The 16,791-nt window shown below is 39.7% G+C and overlaps 1 protein-coding gene across 4 annotated transcripts in view; it reads right to left on the reverse strand.

Moving 5' to 3' along the window:
* Nucleotides 1–16,791, reverse strand: part of NCKAP5 (NCK associated protein 5) — a 416,795-nt gene that overhangs the window by 280,284 nt on the left and 119,720 nt on the right. The window lies entirely within an intron of this gene.

Genomic DNA, 16,791 nt, shown 5'->3' on the forward strand with positions numbered 1-16,791 from the left:
GCTTTGTTTTAAAATTGGTCTCATGGGCTTTTGCTTAATAAAAAACAAATACGCTGCTCTACTTGTAAGTCATAAACAAGACTGGACTTGGATGAGGACTAGCACAGGAATTCTGGATTCCAGAGGTAACAAAAAAACATCTGTGGCATTTGACATTTTGGAATTTTTGTTCATGCCTTCATGGGGATCGGTGAGTGGGCTGGCGTGATTGCAAGCAGTTGAACAAATTTCACTAGGAGTCCTGGGAGCTTCATAAGAGGTAATAAAGCAAAAGCATTTGTAAAGAAACACTGAAGGTGTATCATTAAGAACTCAGGAGAAACTTCAAATTATTCAAGAGACTCCCATTACAAGTGAGCAGACCCTTCAAAACTGACTTCTTCCGAACAGATTTTAACCTCACACTGTCCCCAGACTTTCATGTGGAATAACCTGACAGCCTTCCACCTTCCTATATACCATAAATATTATGCACCAGGTAATCATTTCTCATTTCTTTGAACTGAAAATGCATAAAAGAGCTTGATGAAGAGAGAACGGAGCTGGAGAAGTCCTGATCCTTTGTTTCAATAAAATAGAAGAACAGGCAAATTTTAGTGCAGGAGTTAGAGAAATTCCTGAGTCCCTTAAGCAGCCATCTAGTTTCTTGTGGGGCTTCTAATAACTAAAAGGTAGCACTGAACCCAACTGAGTTTGACCTTTCATCCGAGCTTGTTGAAGACTTCTGCTCATTCTAAGTCACCAGTATTTTTTTACATTGCTCTCTCCTTCTATCAGAATGAGAACATAGGGAACAGTAACATATGCTCTAAATTTCAATGATATTATAGCAAGAATATGATTAGGTACTAGTATTCTTCAGTATGCATAGTTTTCTTGATAGTACCAATACCAACCTTATGCCCTAAGCAGTGCTGTGCTGCATCACCGATGGGTGACGGCCTTCATCTCCCTCTCTGCTGTACAGTCTCTGGCATTACATCATTCTCAGGGAGACAGAAGGAATAATAAATATATTCTCCTACAGGAGTGAGGAAGAAGTAGGAGGCGCCAAAGAAGCAAGGCATGAGGAAAGAGGTGTGATGTGGGGTAGGATCTCCTCCTCAGTTGTAGGGAGAAGGATCCCAGCTCCCAACAGCAGCCCAGTACAGGGACAGAAAGCTCAGTTGGGCTGGGAAATGATGGATGGAATAATGAAGGAGAGGGAGGAGAAAGGAAACATCATCATCCCTCTCAAAGGCCAGCAAAGCATCATGGTTTAATAGTGATTACCTAGAGGTATGATTCAAAAAAAAAAATTAGTATCCTGAAAGATTCAAATTATATCTGTCATCACAGGAATGTCCACATAGCCCTTCCCAACCTGGGCAGCATCCCAGGTAAAGTAAGGTTTCTTGGTTAACTGGAGAAAATAATAAGGACCGACCTCGCGAGCAAGCAGTCTCAGCCTCCATAGGATTACAGTAACTAAATCTGCCTATGTTGTTGTCGTCATGGGAGGGAAAACGGTGACTGGCAAAGAGTTTTTATGTTTTTCATTTATATAGGCTCCTAAACAGCTTTTCTGCTGCTGACAATAGTGCGTGATAGGCTGAGCCTTCTCCTTTGGTGGGAGTTGTATGGCTCTTGGGACCCAGGTTCATGGAGCCCTTTTACTAAAGGCTCAAGATTTCAAGAGGCCCCAAAAGCCTTCGGGTTTCAGGGAAGACATGACCTCTCATGAAATAGGGAGAAAAGTCCAGGGAGCAGTGTTTGCCTGAGGATTACCTCAATAACCTGCTGCCAATTCCAAAAGCAAAGTCCATTATTACACCTACGCTGCTGTCTTGAACAAGTTTCTGCAGTGTAAATGGAACGATTCTTATTATCTGCCTAGGATAGCGATAAGTTTGCACTTCACAGAAGCAGCTCCCTGGTCTCAATTGCCTCATCATTGATTTTCTCTAGGCCATGCCTCTCCTGTCACACTGCAGACAGAAAGCCTCCTCTGAGAGCTTAGTAAAGAAGCAATGAATTTCACTGCTGCTGAAACTCACTTTATTCCAGTGAAAATTTGCAGAGATGGGGCTAAAGGAAATCCAGTTACCTTCTACTTGCCTGCTTTGCCATTTGCTTCCTGCAATCCACCCCACTGTGCTCCCATCATGGTATATCCAGGGCTTGATGAAAAGGAAGGCGAAAGCCGTTGCGCAGCACGGAGCAGGGCAGAGGATGAAAAGCTGCCAGGAGAACAGCCCTATCGCAACCGCACACCTGCTCAGCGCTACGCGCCGCACGGGAATCATCCTGGGCCCGACGAGATAGGCACGGGGGTGTCAGTAGAAAATTAAGAGTGAGAGAACCTGAAGATCTCACATGATAAATGTGATTACATTTTTAAAAGCTGCTAAAAACTCAAGAGCCTGAAACCGATATATATATGTAAAACATTCCTCTCAGCCCAGCTTAGGCTCAGAATTTCTTTCCCGCTGATACACTAAAATTAGAAACACGTTTCCAGAGAAGGCCTAAGTCACCAGCAGATGCATGGCTTTCAGAAAGACGTTTCTGTCCCTAAAGCCTTCTCGCTTTTCTCTGTGCAGTCCTCTGTTTGGCCAATTACATGTTTGACTATTAAAAATCCAACCACAAGGAAAATAGCACAGTTCACATAAAGTGGCTGTATGCTTTTTCTCCTTCACCCAGCAAAATGCACACCCTGACACCAATCCATCTACCTTATGGCACAGATATTCGGCCATCAGTTCCTCTGACTAGCAAGCTCCAGCTGAACTCTGCCTCCCTCCAACTCCAAGTGCATTGATAATATGAGCATGACAAATTGATCTTCTGCTGTGGCGAGTCCTTTGACGCTGCATTGAGAACAGTCCGAATTTGTTGGGAACAGGACATTAAAGCAAAACTGAAGTTTAAAGATCAGACTGAATCGCTTGCTGCAGCTGCAATATCAGAGTGGTTTCTGATGGGCTAAATATGTGCCATTGTCTTCTCCTGCTACTTCCACACAACATCCAAAACAGATTATAAAGATGATAAAATCATATAATTAGTTATGGCTAATCAACATTTGAAAGGTTTGCATTGTATTGTGATCTGGTAATTACCAGCTATTTCATATTCACTCCTGTGACTGTTTCTTGTCTATGACTTCTCTATGTGTGGTGAGTCCATTTATCATAAGATAATAATGACGCCTCAGAAAAGTCTCAGAGTCTATGCACTTTCTGGGCTTAAATAATATCTGTTGGCCCTTTTGGGAATGAGTAAGAAAATAAAGTGAATATTTAAAAAGTATTTTTAGAATAAAGCATTTTAATTCTTATAGCTCCATAAAGGACTTTCATTGGCTTTAACAGGAGTTGAGTGCATACTCAACTTCAGCCCATCCCACAGCAATGTAGTGCTTTAAGCACTGCATTGTACATGTAGTGCTTTTAAGCAGTTTATTGATAAGAGGTTTTGGAGACTACCTACCACTGTTCTCCATTTTTCCATTTTTAAAAATATTATGTTAAAATACAGTCATATGTAAACTCAGGCAGCTATGACTGCCTGCTCACATGTTCTCTCACACACCCCCTGCTTATTACCCACTTGTCTCCTGCAGTTACCACGTTGCAGACTTCTTGGTACAGGGACCATTGCCTCTTAGGAAGTGAAAAGCCCACATTTTGGAAACTCTAACATCAGTAGAACCAAACTGAAGGGATTTTCTGCGAAATTCTCAAAGGTTATGCAGACTGAGTGGCAAAAGACTGAACTTTTGGAAGACTTCCTTACGAAAGAACAGGGTTTGGGTCCTTGTTCTCCTCACTGCTAGAAACTAAAAGCAGAAGAGAGAGGATGTGCTCAGCCTGAAAAGGGAGAGAAAATAGTCTTATAGTTCAGCGAATGAGTGCACTGCGTGCACTACAGATATGCTGACTCCTCCTCCTGGAATACGAATTAGTATATGGTCTGCGGCACTGGCATTATGGAAATGGGCCAGAAGGTTTAAATTGGAGCACTGTGCAAAATACTGCTCTCCAGAGCAAACATGGGTATGGGAAAATTTAAACAGATTTGGATCTCCATCTATGACCATACAAACCTGGCTTTTTATATCTAAATATCAACTGATTTCCTCTACATTGTGAATTTGCAATCAGTATGCACCCTGCTTGCACCTTATGTTAATGTGTTACAAGAGGGTAAAATATTACAATAGACCAAAGTGTTCCTTTAGTTATACATTGTCCAATCCAATTCTCTCCTCTCTTCCTTTCTCTTCAATCTATTTAACTTCTGAAAAATACTGGAACAATTAAAGTTCATAAAACAATGTGTCAAGACTCCCAAGACTGAGTAGCATGAAAACGTCTCTGGAAAATGCTTTCTCTTTTGGCAGACCTGCTGAAAACCTTTCATCATAATTAGAAATATTAAGTAGCTTTATAACTACTTTCCATACCAGGCAGTCATAATATTTGAAAAATAGCAGAATTGCTGTACGCTTTTTGAGCTACGACATAAAATGAACAGAAACATAATATAGGCATCATTTAAGCACACTAAGGAATGGAATGCAACATCAACTTATAGCCAAACATAAAAGATACAAAGGGATTTTTTCTTAAGATAATTCTCAAAATGTTGTGTAAGACAAACATAAACATTTCCTTGGAATAAACTGACAATATTTTGGCTATCTGCAGCTTTGCTAACACCATTCTAAAATGTTTTACTGATGTACATGAATGATTATGAAGGTTGTCTTAAATGGCTGCCTGTTGCCCTAAAGAAAATGTTTATGACCTGAATAGATTAATTATATTCTCCTCTTAAATATCATTCCTTCAGGACTAGTTATTGTTGAGGGTAAATGTGCCACTTTATATGCAAATAAAATGGACTGAGAGTGGAATAAAAAGTTTGGCATGTATCTACTGACAAATCATCTTATTATGTTTTACATTAGCAGGCAGAATATCTTGTGGTATGAAATATTAATAGAGTTCAACAGGATGCAGTACTTGCTTCCTTGTTTCTATAAAATCTTAGGCAAACTTTCATTACTTTTATGTTACTTGGCCACATTCGCTTCATCTGGAATGGATTTTAACTGAACAGTACAAAAAAGTTGTACATTTAATGTATGAAATATCTCTAAACCTCTTTTAATACTTAATATTCGTAAACTTACACAATAGAAATAACATATATTAAAAACAGATGTCAGTAAAATGTTGAGGGTTCCGTAAAAGATGGTTCAAGACAATTAGTTCACATTAATGCAAGTCCACAGAACCAAAAGCCATAGAATCCTAGGGAAAACTGGCTTACAGTTAATATAGTTTATCATGATACGGTTGAGGCTATCCCACTTCAGCTCAGTGCGCTTTGGTTGTGCAAATGTTTAGATACTCATGAGAAGAAGGAATCACAGGGCATAGACTTTAAATGCTGTCCTTAGATGTAGCTTCTAAGTATTGACCACCACATGGCCCAATGGCAACAGACACTGGGCAATAAGTTACAGGTCTATTAAACATTCAAATGAAAAAAAAGCAGCTGCTTACACCTGCGCTCAGGATTCATCAACAGTTCAGACAATTCCTTTATTACTAACTACCCATAACACTTGGTCAGCTTGTTACTCAGCATTTTCACACAGCTCAGTTGTTTTCTGATAATTGCAGAGTTTGTAGACAAAAGTAATTCAGTGAGAAATGGTATATTTCTAACTCAGAGCCAGAGGCAGATTGTTCTTTGTGGGAAAAATCAAGAGTGCACCGGGGCAGAGCTACAAACACGAGAACACAGAAATGCGCAAGGTTCGCCTCAGCTGGGAGACAGTAAGGGTGCTCAGCATCCCAACTGCTAGTCAGAGGGGAGAGATCCTGAGCAGACCACCTGCCCCCAAAAAGATGCTTTGGTGTTTACGATGCTGTGACATTTGTTTTTGAGGTGCCCAAAGTAACAGCTATCTGCTGTAAGGTAAGAGCGGAGGCTATCTGCCAGGTCTTCAGAAGACAAGACCTTTAGTTGTTAAATAAAGGTAAGATGCAGGAGTCCTGAAGAGCAAAAGATGATGTCTCTAGAAGCCTGGAAGGTGTAAAAGCAGAGAAACTTCCCAGTTTGGTTTCACGTAGGATTCGTAAAGTAGTAATAATTGCTCACAGAAAAGAAAAACAGGGGTTAAGAATCATGATCGATTCCTCATTTAACTTCTTTCATCTCCTGTGAACAAAACTGAGAGTCTTCAGTAAGAAAAATTAGCAATGTGATTGTGTAAATAGGGGTGACAGACAAAAACCACCTCTGCCATCCCTAAAATCTGCTATTAGAGGAAGTCAAGTTGTATCACTGCATAAAATATAAAAACATAAGGAGTTATCCATTTCTATCACACCTTAAATTTGCCCTAGACTGAAATAAATTTTTGAATTTATCTAAAGCACATAACATTGCATGAATGGAATTAGTTGAATGGAAATTTATGTATCAGTGTAGTTTACCACCATTTCCCCTATTTTTAAATAAAAAGTTAATTGAACTGATTATACCATTTTTATATGCTGTTAATCAAAATCAGCTGAAGCCAATGTCAAAGTTCCTGACTGAGTTCAGAAAAGCCAGGTTAGATGCTGAGCTCTGGCTCAGGCCCTGATAATTAAAAGCAAATCATCATCATCATAATTTAATCACAGAAATGTCTTAATACAGCATACTCTTGAAATATGAACTTAATTATTGCATCTGCTGAGAATCCTCCACTACTGCTGAAGCTGAAAGTTCGCAAGGCCTCCTACCTGCCCTTACCTCTTAGCTGGATCCCAATGGGCTCACTGGGTTCATCAGTACTGGAATACATAAGCATAATATATAATCTACTTACTGCATTTACACTGCTAACATGTTTGATAAAGATACAGAGTGATTATATTCTTAAGAGGGTTGGCAATTAATCTAGGATGCTATGCAAAGTATTATGGCCATAGTAAGAAAGAAAAAATAGTGCAGGACTTCTACTATGAGAAGGCCCTAGCCCTCCGCCTTCACTCACAACTTGCTCACATGGAAGTTATGAGCAATCTTTGAATTCTAAAGAAAAATAAAGAAATATATATATATAAAAGGATGACAACAAAGCTCCACATATTATTTTTAGGCTCCCATGAATCAAAGATATCTAAACAGATTGAAACAAAATTTGGAAAAATAAACTACTGCCGTGTTTAGCTCTTGCACACCAAGTTACAACTCAGAGATCATTTTCACAGCTACTATAATCCTATGAAAGTAGGGTAAAACTGCTGCTGACATTCCTCTAACTGTTGTGGCACCAACAGGAACCTCCATGTTATTAGGAGATATTTGAGCCCCTAGTCTCCAATTTCTACATAATGTACTGACTTAATCGCCACTCTGCACAACACAAAGCAGACAATCTTTCTGTCTTTTGTTCATTTTTTACCTCTTAGAATAGTTGCTTTTCAATCTTTCTCTACACCTTCTACTCCCACATCTGTCTCACCCTACATAGCTATTCTTTACAACTCCTGCCATGCTTAGTTTTGTTACTACATTGAAATCTTACGCATAATTATGTGAGGTTGCTATGGAGATTGTGTGTGATTTGTCATGAGGAAAATCCATTGTGTTTGAGATAATTCTGCACACTAATGACCGCAGAATCTTCCTTCTCCCCCAGGGATTAGGAAAAAGTACCTGCTTAAATGGTAACAGCTACAAATAAGGCAGATTTTGCAAACAGCAAAGTTTGTGTTCTGTGCAGACTGTTCTCAACAAAGGACAAGAACCTTCCCTTTTTTAAACTGATGGATATGAACTTGTACAACGTGATGGTTCCAAAAAACGTAGATGTTGATGTCTTTGAAGAATGCATCAGGGGTGGTTTTAAAGTGTCCATACAGTTAATTCTTTTCATTGGTGAAAATGTCTTTAGTCACTGCTCATGATTTCACATGTAGAAGATACTATGCTTTAGTGGAGACAACTTTAAAAATTATCTAGGCAACAGTACTTTGAAACGATCCTAGCCGTGTCTCCCTTTCATAGCTGGGAAAGCTTACAGTGTGATTGATTACTGCACATCAGTCACAAGCAATTCAGGCCATCCAGTGGGGGCTGAACAAAAGCGAGAGGCTCACATACAGCTTTCAGACAAGGTCATGGGTTATTTCTTCCTCACCCCATCTAACGACTTGCCTCCTTCCTCAGGCAGGAACAATCTAAGAAAGCATACGTATTTGCATAGTGGGCGACAGGAAAACACAGAAAAATGCCAAACATTTCCACCATGGAAGATGTGACTAAAGAACTCCCGGGGATTTTGTAGGAAAATTCCTCCCATTTCACGCAGAGGAGGTAGAGCACAAAGATAGCAAATTCCTAGAGTGAAAAAACATACTCACAGGAACAAGGTTCTCATAGGGAAAATGCAATTCAAAGAGCTGTTTCAAAACACCTATTCACGTGACAACCCCAAAGTCAAATCTAAAGACTTAGAAAGTTACAGACTCCTCAGTCCAGGTCATCATCATATGGCTGCCATCAATATAGTCCAGATATGACATAATTTACTACCCTGATAATGCTGGATGGCAGAGAAGGGAGAAGAGAGTACAGTTGCAGAGAAACCTTGAGATCTTTAACCACTTCAAACCATTAATGAATCTTCTGCCACTCTTTCATGTCTCATAAGTGACCCTTTTCTGAGTGACCACTTCTACTGCCCTCCTCTAGATCACCTTGTAATTTTTACTTTTATGCAATTAGTGATGAATGCCTGCTGGCCTAAACATTTCTCAAATCACCAACAACACAATCAGTAAGATATAACTCCTAATACAGAGACAAGCACACCGTGAGGTGGAGGTATTTTCATGCAGAGAGCTGTCTTCACAAATTTACATTAACCTGCTGTTCAGTTCTGTTGACTATGAGCACAGATACACACCTGAAACTGAGGGACTCCTTAACTAAAACCTGACTTTTGATAAAAAATACAACTACTACAGCCAATTCTTTGAGGAAAATCCACGAGTTGCCCCTTCAAGTGATTTCAGTGATTCAGACTTCAGAAGCAACAGGATCTTGAATGATTTGCTGGTGTCTTCCATTGCCTACCCTGTACACTTACCATACGGCCAGGCTGCTCTCTGCGGTACTTTAATTGCTGTCCTACCATGTTCTAAAGTGGAAAATAGCTTCAAAAGCAGCATAAATTCCTTGATGTGACTTTGGAAATATTAAAAAAAAAAAAAAAGGGGGTTGCTCTGGTGGTTTATAATGTTGCCAGAACCCTTGAAGGAATTTACAACCTCATTATGCACCAATGGGAATACATTATTCTATATATTGCTAATGTTACAATTGTTTTGAATAATAGAACATTTTAGTATTTGAAAAGCTCCTCTACAGCACCTTTTGAAGGTAGTTGATAAAATATGGTTAGATAAAGCCAATTATTGATTTTTAAAAAGCTGCTATACTACTCTATGAATCTTCAAACTTTTTTTTTTTTTTTTTGCAACAAGAACTAACAGCTAAATGTCTGAAAGAGCATTAAAATAAAAATAAGAGAATAAGAAGGACTGGTGGTCGAACACTGAATTGCACGCCTTCCTTATATGGTTGAGGCATACAGGTTTTGAACTGCTGTTTATAAGAAAACTTGTGCAAATCATTCTGTCTGATATATGCCAAAGATGTTCTCCAAAAGAAAGGGTGAGTAGAGGTGATGTGGAAAAAGCGTTTAATCTGTGTGATAAATTGCCAAATTCCATTACATTTAATGAGTCCCATCAATGCAGTGCTCGAATGCCACAAATAAATAAAGCCCTATCAAAAGACTACTATAAACAATTATATGAAATAATAGTAAGAATCCTATTAATGCCTACATAATTCAGAGGAGTTAATGAAGCCAATTTTAAGTTTTACTAATGCGTATTTGGTGCTTTAAAGTCTCATTTTCAAAACAGATCTTAATGCTCCTTTTCCCTACTCATTTTTACCCTCCTCCAGCCCTGTTTCAGAAATGAGCTCCCATGGAAAAAAAAAAAAAAGCATGAAATGTAATAGAAAACTGTATTTTTTGCAAGATTTTAGAACTGTATTGTGAATCTTCCTTTGCTGTGGAATATCCAGTGGTTTAAATAAACAAATCTATGAGAATAATGTCTACAGGACTCTTGTAAGGCTGCTGGAAGAACCTATTGTTTCCAGATTTCAGATCCTATTATTGTCACTTCACTAAGAAAAAAGGTCCTTGAAGAAAATCTTCCTATTTGGCCAAATGTAAAGGAAAGGATCAAAGGGGAACCACCATGTACATGTCTATTTTTAGGAGACAATTTTGACACATTAGCACCTGCATATAGGAAAATGGACCCATCTTGATCTGCAGTAAACAAATGAGTTAAAATTCTCCTACACATCTTTTTAAGCAGCAGATGCTAATCGTGCATTCCCAGGAAATAATTCTGGATCACTTGATGGTTAAAAAGTTAAAACTGTTAAGTTGTGAGCAGGAAATCAGTCATGAACAAGAAACATCTACAAATCATTAGAAGTAATGAAACCCAAGTCTTGGCTAGTTCTACAGTAGACAAATGAGAAAAATATGCTGTTTTGCATCAATATCTGCTGGTAGAAAATACTTTTTGTGATTTTCAGGTACTGGCTGTAGCACATTCACTTTTGCCTCAGCTCCACAAATGACGTCTGTGGCCAGCAATTGTGAATTATTGGGAATTAACCTACTGATCAAAGCATCTGGGACGAAAGCTTGACCCCTGCTTACCACTGGCTTCACCAAGGCCACGATGCTTTACCCTACCCCTGCCGCAAACAGGGTTCATTTGGCTGATCATTGGTCCCCCTACAAAGCTCACTTCTTAGTGCAGTACTCCTCAGATTACACTGCAAGGGACGCTCTCACCCTCTACTTTGCTCAGCTAAATTGAGATCAAGGCACCAAAGTTTATTCCACATATAGTAAAGAGAGAAAGGCAGGTACCACCAGAATGTGAATTAAGGTGCCTTAAAGAGAAACCTGCAGTTAAGAATGTGAGTACCCGGCAGATTACCATTTGCTGAACTGCTACGTGAGGTGTTTACCTACCTCATACAAATAGTTCTTTAATGCTGGTTTAAAATAGACACCCTTGTTGACAGAACTAGAAGATTGACCTCAACTCTGGTAGCAAGTGGGCTTTACATGAAGGGTCATCACTGAAGCAGCGCTGAGACAGTGTGGGAACATTTCCCACACACCACCTTTAATCATCCTGGTATTTATAGCATAATTATAACCTCAGTTTTGCGTATTGTCTCTGAAGAGGGGAATTCAGGGGTTTGGGGCCAGCAACTTAGCACTTTTCACGAGGCAGTACAACTGCAGAAGGTTAGCTTTGTTTTGCTCAATTAACTTCAGGCACTTCTACTGAAGAAAAATCTTGCCTATGGCATATGCTTCTTTTATTTACCTTAGGCAAACTATGGTTTGAAGAAGAAATTGGATTTGAACTGCCCAAGATTTTCGATAGCTCCACTGGAGGAGCGCCAGAGGTGAATGAAGAGGGCAACGTGTTATTCTGTAAGGTACTGAACTTCATGATAAGGCTTAGCACAAATAAAATGACTTTTAAAAGCTCCTGTTTGTGTTAACTTACAGTGCAATTGAGAGCGAGGCTACCAGCACACATCAATCATAGACCTGCATTGCAACAAGCAAAGAAATCACACCTCCGTATTCTCTTACAAGTGCAGAGCAGTGACACTGCTTGCCCCTCTTTTCTTCACCCCCGGTGGCATACTAAGCTATGCTTTGAAATTCTCATCCTCCATATGGCAAGCATATCAGATCTCTTCCATTTCGCTCTGCAGCAAAGCTTAATTCTTTGTTTATCTGCTATGAAAATGTCTATAGGAAGATATAAAATATTGTAAGAAATTGCTAGTCAGAAATCTGTCTGTGTCCAGGGGTATAAATTTATACATGCATTTACCATTCAAGCAAAAATAATAAAAATATGTAACAAAAAGAGAGGTAAATCTGCTTTGTAAATGCATTCAGCACTGAAAAGCTCAAACTCACTTGACAAGTTACACATCATGTTTGGTCCAATCACACAGAAAACAGTAAATTTTTTAGATTTAAATGATTTTCATCTAAGATAGTAAATACTACAGTATTTTTCTGAGAAATATTTCAGTGAAACTTAATTTTTAAGTACACAGTTTCAACCTTCTTGCCTGTGAGGCCACTGGCGAGAAAGCCAGTGAGCGCACAGCCAGCATCCAAAAGCAAGAAGCAGGAAGCACCTTATGGAGTCAACTCCACAGCTAGAAATCTTCTGAGGGCATCTAATCTTGCTGCATAACAATTTCCTTCACATCATCTCCGCCATTCTCCCAGCAGCTTCAAATGACTTCATTTCCAAAGAGAATTAAAAGAAATAACAGTGACATTACAAACTTGGGAAGGTCATATGCCAGCTCTTCATCAAGGAGGGGGCAGAAGAGGCAGCTGGCACATGGCTGAGAGAGGATCTGAGGAAGGGCACAGGTGACTGAAATGACAGTTAGGGAAGAGGAAAGAGGAAAGAAATAGTGATGTTAAAAGCAATCTCTACAATAAACGGCACTGAGAGCTGGCAGGCAGCAAGGGAACGTACACATCCTTGGGTGTGTAGTGGCTCAGCTTGAAGCATCTAGATACTCTGAAATGCTTTAGCCCATCTTCACCGTGAACGAAAGAAAAGTGTCGGTCACATGGAGCTAGTGAAACGAAACTTCAAATACTCTTGTGCGGATTTCCACCAGAGCGGCCTGTACCTTAACCAGGATCTTGCAAGAGCCAGAACGGCTTGCGGTGCTGCATGCAACAGCTCTGTGCAGCATGGGAGATGCACACACTGCATGAAGCCGTGATGCTATTGCTTAGGCTCCTTGGCTGTCAGCGACAATCGAGCGGCATGCTACAATCGTCATCAGAGTATCACACGTGTTTGTGCAAGAACAAACCGAAAAATTGCACGTTGGCCTCCACGCTCCTTTCACTTCGCAGGGAAGTCCCTGGCCTCGAATTACTGGAGTGTCTCAGCAATCTTTGAAAAATAAGGCATTATGTTGTCTACTCTCTGCACTTTGCTTGTAGAAAAGCTAGAATGATTTGCATGCCATCACTACACTGGCATTAGCTTGTCTGCATCTACTGAGCCGCTGATTACTGGGCAACGAGAACTGGTCAACTCTTTGTATGTCTGGCCAGAGTCAGAAAATTTAAAAGTCTACCTACGTTCCAGTGTCCAGCATTTCCAATCAGCTGTGCTTTCAGAGGTGTTCAGCCAAAACATTGCACTTAGTTCTCTATACTTACCTCAGTCTGAGCCACAGTGTGCAGCACTCTAGCACTGTTTTAAGTCTAAAAAAAATCCATTCCTGATGACCTCTGTTCAACCTCCGTTCCTTAAGAACTGAATACACCCTTCCAAGGAGTCACAGCACTATTTACCTTGCTCAACTGCAAACTAGATACCAGAGGGCAAGATATCCTCTTTTGTAGCAAACATAATCCAAAACAATTTAGAGTTGCACCAAATCTCCTCCTTCATTTCAGTGATAGTTTTCTCAGTTGCTTGCGAAAGCGTAAGCTCATTATGTGCTGTCCAATACTCATCAGATTATCATGTATTAATTTTAAAACCTAATATTGCATTTCTTTGTTGTGATAAAGTTTCTTAGGATAGGGAGCTAGAAATTACTTTAGAGTGGCAATTTGTAAAGAAGATTAGCCTAGCAAAGTGGATCTGAAGAGTTTGTTTCTAATTATTTCAATAAATGAGCTTTACAGGAAATTCTAATAAAAAGTTCCAATAATCAGGCAATTCAGGCCAAAATAAGCTCTAGTATTCTCCACTTTCAGGTACTGTATTTATTCCATTAAGATCCATAGACATTTGTGGATAACACTAGAGTCCTAAAGTAACAACGAACATTTATTTTATTATGCAATTTATAAAGTACACTCATTGTGTGCTTCCATTTGCATTCTGTGCAATTGTGCTTTATACCAAAAGGAGTTTTATCACATTAGGGGGACTGTGTTATGCATCCGTGATGAACTCAAAGCATTATTTCACAGCTCAGTGCTTTGAGCACAACAGGAAGAAGCTAAGGGCTATCATTCTGCATATGCATTAACGCTGACCTGGCAAAGGGCACAGCCTTTAATAACATCAGGCAACTTTCAGGTTACTCACAACAGAACAATCATTCTAGGAGGCATCGTTTTCCCTCAGTATCCAAACCTCAAAATTACAGGATCAAGTGAGAGCAAAGAGAACTTTGTACATGTCACACAGGCTCAGCCCAGACCCAGAATCACACAGGTGATCCCTCCTCTCGACACGTACAGGCTTTCGCTACCTCCATTTGGATCTGAATTATATAAAGCTCTAACAGAGCAAACCAGAAACAAACATCTGAACATCGCATGCTTCGTATACCGGCTCCAACGTTGTTTTTCAGCTCCTACACTGTTTTCATAGCCGTGGAAAGATCTCCGTGAAGAGCTACCCCGTTGGTCCTTGACAGGCTACAGCTGGACATTTCCAAAGCAGGGTGGGTGCTGCAACGACAGCTGCACCGCGGCACTACCCACCTGGCGACCCGCAGCGTTGCCACCCGGGGAGCGAAGCCCTGCTGCTCCCGGCCTGGCCGCCCCCAGGCGGCCGCCTCTCAGGGACTCATCGCACCCAGGCCAGCACATTAAACACTGCCAAACTCCATTTGACATTTTTTGCCACTCTGAACTGGGTTCATGTTCTTAGTTCAATGTCACTAGAAGAGAACATATTTCCATGTTTCGTTCTTTTCTGTTAATTAATAACAATCAGTGATTACATCTATTTTCCACTTTTGTGGCTTAATAGTTCTGTCTTCAGTTCAGTGATGCATCCCAGATAGCTTAACATGAAGAGAGTATGAAGGAACAAATGAAAGAAACGAAAGATGAAATACCCAACTGCAGTTCTTTCTAGCCTATTTCACACTTCTTTCCTAAACTGCTGTGTACATGGTCCTGGTCATGCACTTGGAAACTTGTAGTTATTTAATGTTTTACATTTAGCGGAGTGAATTAGGAGAGATAAAATTAGCGTAAAAGAGTGCCTAGAAAATTTTGGTATGTTACGCAGAAGTCGTGCCTTTGTAATATTGTTCAGACAATTCACAGTAATGTGACCCAACTGTGTTGTCACTGCCAGGAGGTGCTTTGTGGGATTTTAGGAGAGGTTTCCAGGAAAAGGAGCAAGACTTTCAACAGGACGCCTCACCTTCTGCCACCTGACCTGTGGAGGGGGAAGAGTCCACATTTAGGACTCTGTTTTATTGTAATACCACATGGCAAACATCACCACAACTAGTAGGGGCAAACAAAACCATAAAATAGTGAACCCTGCACAATATTCGGAGTGTCTGAAGACAGAGAAGAACGTTATCAGAAGACTACGAACTGAAAAAACTTCATTTCCTATAGTTCAGAGAAAAGTTTGGGGTTTTTTTCATTATGGAGTCCTCTTGTAATAAATTCAACCTCATGATACTGAAAGGGTGTTAAATCTTGGTTTTCAGCAATAATTTAAGAACCAGCTACTGACCGCTTGTTTTATTTATTTAACCTTCACAGGAAGACATGCAGGGCTGAAGCCATCACAACTGTGCCTACATAGGTACATAATTCATGAGTTGTCTGACCCTGGTACAAAGTGCACAAAGTCTTCAGTATCATAGATTTTAGAAACAGGGAGAAAAGTACTGACTTATTTTTAAGAATATCTAGCTGTTTTTCTCAGTTTCATCATGGAGAGAAAGTAATCATTTTCTTTGCCTTTCCCATACCAAATATAAGTTTTTCATAAGGGTTTTTAGCAACTAATCCACATTTTATTACTCTCTTCACTAACTCTGAGAAAATACGTAGCTTATTTTAGTGCAAATTCACTGTAGATTATGGTAGCTTGAAAGTTACATGATGAAACTCCAAACTAGACTCAACGCTGGAGATTTTCCACTTCATTTCATATGAAAGTTATGCCAAGCTCACAAATATGCCTGTGATGGCGGTCAAGGAAAAGCAAGCTAACATAGCATCTGAGTTTTGCTTGTTGCAGATAACTAAAACCCCAAGCCAAGCAAACTTTTGTTCAAGTAAAAAAACAAACAACAGTTGGCAAAAAGCTCACAAAAACCTCTGTTACACATCAGATTTGACTCCCTGCTTTCCCAGAGGACTTTTCAGGGTACAAAGACTAGCAGCAGTAATGTATCTCCTCTATCCTCTCCTGAAATGAGGTGAGCAGAATGCATACACAGCATTTCTAAAAGCATTAAATGTGGATTCAGAGTAACTGCATCTTCCGTTCCATTCATTAAGAACAAATAAGAAATACGTAAAGTATGTAGCTACTCTGCACCTCTGGAGATCACATATTCTGTGCAGACTGTGACATACTTCCAGAGACATTCACTATATCGTTTGCTTAAGACTGCAGCTCCACTATGCCAATTCATCTACAGAGCAGCTTAATCCGATTTATTTGCTCTAGAAAATAATCTACCAGGTCTGGCCTAACAACACGGATTATAGACATTTATGTATGTTTGAAATACTGCTTAAAATATAAAAATATAACTGTGTGAGTCGCTCTGTAGCATATAATCTCTTCTGTTATTAATTATAATAGATGACTTTCTGGTGGTCAAAGCATTCTTTGCCAC

The sequence above is a fragment of the Struthio camelus genome, chromosome 6 (assembly GCF_040807025.1).
Source record: "Struthio camelus isolate bStrCam1 chromosome 6, bStrCam1.hap1, whole genome shotgun sequence".
NCBI classification, from domain to species: domain Eukaryota; kingdom Metazoa; phylum Chordata; class Aves; order Struthioniformes; family Struthionidae; genus Struthio; species Struthio camelus.